This window comes from Gekko japonicus, unplaced genomic scaffold (assembly GCF_001447785.1).
Source record: "Gekko japonicus isolate JY-2015 unplaced genomic scaffold, Gekko_japonicus_V1.1 scaffold1127, whole genome shotgun sequence".
In the NCBI taxonomy this organism is placed as follows: domain Eukaryota; kingdom Metazoa; phylum Chordata; class Lepidosauria; order Squamata; family Gekkonidae; genus Gekko; species Gekko japonicus.
The window spans coordinates 240,911-249,442 of NW_015159747.1; positions in this window are offsets into that span (position 1 = coordinate 240,911).

Consider the following 8,532-nt stretch of genomic DNA (forward strand, 5'->3'; position numbering starts at 1 on the left):
TCCTCCTCCTCCTCCTCCTCCTTCTTCTCCTCCTTCTCCTCCTCCTCCTCCTCCTCCCCTCCCCCACAGGTCCTCATCCATCTAATCAGTTAAGGTAGAGTCCTGTAGGAAGTCCCCCTCCATTGGTCTCAAGCCTTTAGCAGGTTTCTATGAGTGGAAGCAGTCTCTCAGGTTCTTTCGACCCAAGCTATTGTGCTTGGGTGGAAGCTGGAAAGAAAGTTTTCGGGGGGAGGGGGGCACAATGCCACAAGTGAAGAAAACAGGGATCTGGGTCCTGCAGATGGATAGAAGAAGCGGGGTGAGGGGAGCTCCATATGCATACTATTTAGATAGAAAAGGCCTGGATTCCGCCTGCTCCTATGTCCCCAGTATGTATATTTGTAAACAGGCAGAGCCCTGGCCTGGATGGCCCAGGCCAGCTTGATCTCATCAGATCTTGGAAGCTAAATAGGGTCAGACCTGGTTAGTATTTGGACGGGAGACCACCAGGAAAGCCCAGGGTTGCTAAACAGAGGCCCTGGTCACATGGGAGGTTTTGGGCCGGAAGAGGGATGGATCGGGGGCGCAGCAAACGGGCACGATCTCACCGCAACATCTGGGAATCGGCGCGCACCCGTCCCTGATCCGTCCCTACAGCCCAGTGCTGCGGAGCAAAAAAAACCCAAGTAAAGAGAAGGACTTACCTGAAACGCCGCAGCAAGTGTGGCCGTGGGATCGCTGGCGCATCCGTTGTCAAGAACATTCGAGGCTCCTGGTCAAACTGCGATGCGCACACCGGCTGCCTCGGTCTCCCGTTGGTGGCTTCCTCCCCGGCATCTGATCATGCCGGGGACGGGTGTAGACTTTCCAATTTCCCGGGCGGGGCTGGGGCTGGGCCAGAGGCATTGCTGTGCTAGGAGCAAGGGTGGCTCCCGGGGGAGGCTGAGCACCTTCCTGAAAATTTCCCCCGCCGCCCCCACGAAGATTACGCCGGGGAGCAACTGCGCAGCTGCTCAGGGGATCTGTGTGATCCCGCCGCCGCATGTCTCTTTTGGTGTGGCTCTAAAAAGCCGCACTTTGGCCGTGTTTTTTTCTGCCGTGTGGCAGGGGCCAGAGATGGGCAATGGCAAACCACCTCTGTTTCTCCATTGCCTTGAAAACCCTATGGGGTCGCCATAAGTCAGCTATGACTTGACGGCACTGTTCCACCACCAAACAGGGAGATGTCATTAAAACCTCTGGTGACCTCTCCGCCCAAGGAAACTTATCCTATAGCCGTTGTACCACTTGTAAAAGGATGTAGCTGTGGGTAAAGCGACTGAATGTAAATATTAGAATACCTTGGATTTACGCCAGGCAGCTATTGTGTTGAACCCACCCTCAAGTGATTTTATCTCTTTCATTTTTACATATATTATTAACTAGCAAGAGGATATATAAATTACATACATCAGAAGCTTTCAAGTTCTAATTGGCAGTCACACCTGGGAATTTTTAAGCAAATGTTCCTATTGTCTAAAGAAGCCCTACTGATTTTCCTGTCTGTGTGAAAGTTAATCAAACACGACAATCACAAACTGTACTAGTAAATTGGCTGGATCCCTGCCAGTCAAAAATTAACAGGGCCACCCACAGACAAGGTAAGGGTCTCTACGTATTCAGGACACGCCACAGGTATTTTTAAAGAAAAATTTGTAAGTTAACCAAAAGTAAAAGGGGGTGGGGACATTCAATCATGGTTTGTGGGGAACGGATACCCTGCGGGTGGTACAAAAATTTGAGAGCAGAAACGGGAAAAAAGGGAGGAGGACAAATTAGCCATTGTTTCACCAACCCAATGTGATGGTGATTTATTTTGCTTCAAACGTTACTCCAGTAATAAAGTGGCTTTTCTCAAAAGCCTTTTATTTTTAGAACTCAGCCAGGGCATATTTGGAAAGAGTGGTGTTTTGGACAGATGCAGTTTCAGTTTGAGCTTGGAGTGGTCTGGTTTTAACAAGGACCAACAAGAGCCAAAGGCTTTTAACATGTTAGTTTGAATTCTGCCCAACTCAGCAACGATTGCATTTCTACCATCCAGCTCCGCTCAATAGATTTTATGGCATGTGAAGTCCAAATTGTAGTGGGAAGATGTCTATATAACATGCACTAAAATGGAAGGTGGCATTAGAAGAAAGGTCAAACGTTCAAGAGCTGGAAAAACTACACTGCCTTCTGGACTGGAGAGATGACTAGTGCTTTCTATAGATTTTCCCAGGGAAGTTGAACTTACATTCTACTACAAAATAGATTTCAGCACCCCAGAAGGGAGATGGCCTTAGTCCAATAATGAGGAATAGCCAAGCATCTGGTATAAAAGGGCTGGTCGGAAGAGGAAACAGGTTTGGATCACACCCATTTCTTATTTTATCCATTTGTTTATTCGTTTATTTCTAGGCCCACCGGACTCCTAGGGTATCTGGGACTCAAAGTGGGTAACGGCATCTAAAACAACAATAACAACAGCAGTTTGGTGTAGTGGTTGAGTGTGCAGACTCTAATCTGGGAGAACCGGGTTTGATTCCCCACTCCTCCACTTGCACCTGCTGGATGACCTTGGGCAAGCCATAGTTCTCTCAGAGCTGTTCTCTCAAGGACAGTTCTGGCAAGAGCTCTCTCAGCCCCGCCTACCTCACAGGGTGTCTGTTGTGGGAAGGGGAAAGGAAAGGCATTGTAAGCCGCTCTGAGACTCCCTCGGGTAGTGAAGGGTGTGGTATGAATCCAATCTCCTCCTCCTCCTCCTCCAGTACAAACACAAAGCTATATAATAGCTATAAGTACTTAAAAAAACAACAACAGGACAATGATAGCCAGCACGGACATTCAGGGCTGCTAGTACTATTTGCTTGACGACACTCTAGCTCTGACTTTGATAGCCACACAGGTGTTTTTTGGAACATAATTGGAAGATGTTCTAATTCAGCAACTGTGCATTTGGCACCAGACACATGATTTTCACCTTTTGAGGCCTCACAAACATCTTGGTCACGTGTCTCTAGATCTTGCTGCTTTACCTTCCTCTTCCTGGTCCAATATTCACTTATTGGTTATCTTATTGCAATATGTATTTAAGTTATGTGTACCTCAATATTGTCTGACCTCTGAAGAAGGCCCCAATAGGGCAGAAACGCGTCAGGTCATGTGTATTGGCCCTTCTGTTTAGGCTATACTTTTTTACGAGGCTTTCATTGGGCCCTTATGTATGTTTTTTAACTGTCTTTCTAATAAATACTTGTATTTTTGTATATTATAAGTTTTAACTAGGTTTTAATATTGGCCCTTCATTAGACTACATTCCATTTGCCACCAGCCCAAGAAAAACTGTTCTGCTTGCACCATTTGCCCTTCTAAAAAACTTGGATTTACAATCAGAAGTCCATCAAAGTGGGAGCTTTCTTCGCCTCTTCTGAGAGCCTGTCACAAAGCAGAGGGGCAGAAACTGGAAGAGCTTGTCTGGGCAACAGTCAACCATATCCTAGCCAGGGAAGGGATGACAAGATGACCCTATTAGGAAGAATGGAGGGTTGTTTTTTTGCCATCTTCTGAGCATGGAGCAAGGGTCACTGGTTTGTGGGGGGTGGAGGTATTTGTGAATTCCCTGCACTGTTCATGGAGTTGGCCTAGATGAACCTGGAGGTCCCTTCCAACTCTATGATTCTATGAACCCAAGGAGAGGTGATCCTTCAGGTATGCAGGATGTGAAGGGCTTTTGTAAGTTGGACAGTATTGTGATCTAGTGTCTCTAAGAACATAGGACAAATCAGAAGACTGGATCATCTAAGTATTGTGTTCTTTGACAGTTTCAGGTGGGTGTTAGTCTGTAGTAACAGGGAACCTCACATTCAGAGGCACCAATCCCAGAGCCAGGAGGCAACATTAGGGGAAGGCCTTGGCCTCTAAGCCCTGTTGTTGGCTGTCCAGAGGAACTGGTTGGCCACTGTGTGAGACAGGATGCTGGACTAGATGGACCACTGGCATGATCCAGCAGGGCTCTTATGTTCTTAACAGAACAAAATCCGAGTCCAGTAAACTTTGTTATCCTTTTTTAATTCTGTTGATCTTTAAGGTGTCACTAGACTTGAATTTTGTTCTGACAGAGACTCCCAGGCAGAAGAGGGTAGAGAGATGCCTGAACTGGAGATACAGGAAAAATGAATCTGAGACTCAGACGAAAAATCCTGGAAGGCACTACTGATGCCCTGTTTTCTGTACAAATGTGGACAGTTGGACAAAGGAACTGCAAGCAGTTCGAATCATGCCACAACCCAGCATCTGCCAGGACTTGGGAATCAGGTGACCTCAGACAGCCCATCATATGCCTCTTCCTGTTGTAAAATTCCTTACTCTGTGACACTTGCTGAGTGGCTGATAACACGAACACATGAAGCTGCCACATACTGATCAGACCGCTGCTCTGACTTCTCTGATTGGTAGTGGCTCCCCAGGGTCTCAGACAGAGATCTCTCACATCACGTACTGCCTTCAACTGGAGATGCCAGGGTTCGAACCGGGGGCCTTCTACATGCAAAGCAGGTGCACTACCACTGAGCCATGGGCCCTTGGCTGTTCCTTAAGAAGCCTACCTGCTTGCTTTGACAGCACATACACATACACCAAACACCTGAGTTACATTCACTACAAGAGATCATCGTGACTTTGCTTCTTCTGAATTCTTCCGCAGAGACAAACAGAAAAAGCTGGAGGAGAGTGCAAGCGACACAAAGGGAAGGAGGAAGTGCCGGCTATTTTCTTGGTCTCCTCCGCCCTTGCCTTCTTGACTAATTACCCCTAGCAACTGGATAACTGGAAAGGAGCAAAAATATAACTGTTAAAGAGCAAAATAAGCAGAGATAAACAATGCTTGGGTGGAAAGGCAGCCTCTTTTCCTGTGTGTTTGCCTGTGGTCCCCTTCAGCTTTCTCTCCTTTTCTTTTCGGTACTTTTCAAAATCTTCAGTAGACAGAGCTAGGGCTGCCAACTTCCAGGTGGCACCTGGCGATATCCTGCTATTACCATTGATCTCCCAGTGATTAAGATCAGTTCCCCTGGAGAAAATGGCTGCTTTGAGGGTGGACTCTATGGCATTCTACCCTGCTGAGGCCCCTCCCCTCCCCAAACCCCGCCCTCCACAGGCTCCACCCCCACAATCTCCAGGTATTTCTCAACCCAGAACTGGCAACCCTAGACAGACCTGTGCTCTTCAGATGTGGGGAGACTAGCATGTAACCTGGTTCTAACTTTAGCTTAACCAAATCTAGTTGGATGGGAATTTCACACAACTATTCTTTCCTGAGCTCTTTAATAAAAGATAAGCCTTAAAAAGCTATTATGTACACTAATTGGGAACTTCATGGTTGTGATCACAAAGGCGATTAAAGCCCTGAATCCAGCGAGTAAAAAGTGCAGTGTTTATCCACAACACATTAAAGATGCAGAGAGGGGACAAATATTAAATATCTTTCCCCCTACTTCACAGCTGTGCTTCGAGCAGCTAATTTGGATTATTGTTTGAATTATAAAGCTAATTTTAGACTTGACGGAGTCTGACGTGGCGGGTGGCAATAGCGGGGGTGGAAGCGTTTTAAACAAGACAGCAGAGCTGCAGGGGATGGCTTCTGATGAATTGAAAAGTACCTTTATATGTTATGGGAAAGTATTCTTCGACTGGCCTAACTTCGGAAGCTCCTGGGATAGTGGAGGGACGATGGAGAGGGAAGATTTTGGCACAGGGTTGGTTTAGTGGATAAGTGCGCGAACTCTAATCTGGGAGGTTTGATTCCCCATTCCTTCACTTGCAGCTGCTGGATGACCTTGGGCAAGCTATAGTTCTGTCAGAGCTGTTCTTGAAAGAGCAGTTCTCGAAAGAGCTCTCTCAGCCCCACCTACCTCGATGTCTGTTGTGGGGAGGGGAGGGGAAAGGAGTTTGTGAGCCGCTCTGAGACTCCAAGTAAAGTAAATTCAACCTCTCCTTCTCTTCTTCCGTCTTGCATGGGAAGGGAAGGTTGCCTAAGCACTGAAGCAGTCTCCAGAAGAATGCCTGGAGAGCGAGAGATTCACAAGGTACTCCAAGAGTATTTTGCACAGCATATTGCATAGAGCATTATGCATGGTGTGGAGAGAATGGGCAAGGAAAAGCTTTTCTCCCTCTCCCATAACATTAGACTCTGGGGTCATCCACTGAAGCTGCAGATTCAGGACAGACACAAGGAAGTGCTTCTTCACACAGTGCATAGCTGATTTGTGGAACTCACTGTCACAGGATGTGGTGATGGCCACCAACTTGGAAGCCTTTATAAGGGAAGTGGACAAACTCATGGAGGACTGGGCCATCAGTGACTATTGATCGTGACGGTTATCGACTCCCTCCACTACCAGGGTGGCGTGCCTCTTTAAATCAGTCGCTGGGGACCACAGGCAGGATGATTCTGTTGCAGTCTTTGCTGGAATACGTAAGGTCTACAGTGCAGCCTTATGGAGATGATCTGATAGTCACCCTACAGGGGGACAGCTGAAGGAACTGGTAGCTAGTATAGCTAGATTAGGGACTGCCCACAATGTCAAGTTATGTCCTTGCTGTCTCCTGATTGGCTCTTCCAGAGACTTCCTGCTCCTGCAGAGCTTCCTTCTTCTCGTTGTTCCTCTCACAGCTGTTAGGCTAGACAGTTAAGACTCTCTCTCTTCTATGTTCTATAGCAGTTTGTTCTTCTTTAATAAACCTACTTATTTTTTCTCTAAACAGTCAGCGCTCCGCTTCTTTTGCCTATTTAGGCTCTGCCAACAGTCCTCCTGTTTGTGTGCTCCCTAGAGGGTAGCTGGTCAGCCACTGTGTGAACAGAATGATGGACTGGATGGGCCTCGGGTCTGACCCAGCAGGGCTCTTCTTTTGTTCTTAAGAGATGCTGACATAAGAATGATTCATTCATACTTGGGAGTACCCAGGGGTCATTTTGTAGAAAAAGAGGTGCAGGAGCTCATTAGCATAACTCATTAGCATAACTTATTTGCATATGTCACACCCCCTGACATCATCGGGAGTGTGTCAGAAGGCACCACTGGACTGTTTTGGATTGCTAGCTATGGGGGGGGGAAGAACATGTAGATCTGTCCTCACAGAGGAGGGAGAGCTTGTACCTGAATAAAACTTGGTCTTAAAGGTGCCACTGGACTGTTTTGGGCTTGGGGGGGGGCTCTGCGACTTCCCTGGCTGCTTCTTGCTCTGACTGAGGACTGCTGGGAGCAGGGGATGGGGCTTGTTGCATGTGCCCGCCCCCTGGGCTCTTTACTGCCGGAGCTCCGCTCCTGTGCGCTCCTGCAGGAAATGACCCCTGGGAGTACCCTTTTCCGAAGGCATTGGGTTGGATCCATCGGCTCCTCTGTGCTAAGTCTTAGAAGAAGACTTACCAGAAGGCAAGGACAGCATTATGGTGCTCCAAACACCTTCCTTCTACTCTGCCCCTACTGGATCCAAGGTGGGTTTCAGAGGAAGCAGTTCAGTAGTTCTCCCTGTTCTGAAGGTGGGCACAGTGACTCAGGTGTGTGTGCGTGTGGGGGGGTACACGTCACCTGCCATTCGGTCCATACCAGGCAGGCACAAGGCAGGAAGCAGACAGAGTGCATCTGCAGCCCACCTTGGACTCAAATGGCAGGAGCATGGGGCTGGGAGGAGAAAAGAAGCACAAGCCATACCCGTCTCCTCCTCATGCATTGCCACCTTCTGCCAAGATTGCACATAAGAACATCAGAACATAAGAAGAAGAGCCCTGCTGGATGAGACCAGTGGTCCATCTAGTCCAGCATCTTGTCTCACACAGTGGCCAACCACTTCCTCTAGAGAAACAACAACAGGGCCTGGAGGCCGAGGCCTTCCCTGTTGTTTCCTCCCAGCACTGGGATTCAGAGGTTGACTGCCTCTGAATGTGGAGGTTCCCTTTAGTCACCATGCCTAGTGGCCACTGATAGACTTATCCTCCATGAATCTCTCTAATCCCCTGTAGAAGCTGACTGTGCCTGTGGTCATCACTGCATCCTCTGGCAGTGAATCCCACACTTCAATCACTCTCTGTGTAAAGTAGTATTTTCTTTTGTCTGTCCTGAATCTGCCATCCATCAGTTTCATTTAGGGTTGCCAAGTCGACTTGCCTTCAAAGCGGGGGGATTCCTGGCTCTGTTGGGAGTCTCCCCGCGCATACGCCACGACGATGTCACCAGAAGTGACATCATCGCGTCGCCCACGTTGGGGGCGGGGCACCGTGACTCGAGGAAAAACCATAGAGTTTTCCCTCGATTCACAGAGTGTCCCCCCCACAACGTGGCCAGCGTGATAGGGGACGCCCTCCGGCAGGGGGTGGGTAACGGGCCTCCCGAGCAGGAATTTACCAGCCCCCAGCGGGGGCTTGGCAAGCCTAGTTTCATTGGATGCCTTTGAGTTCTAGTATTTTGGGAGAGGGGAAAAAGTTCTCTTTCTCAACTCTTTCCACCCCATGCATAATTTCATAAACCTTTAATGCCCCTTCCA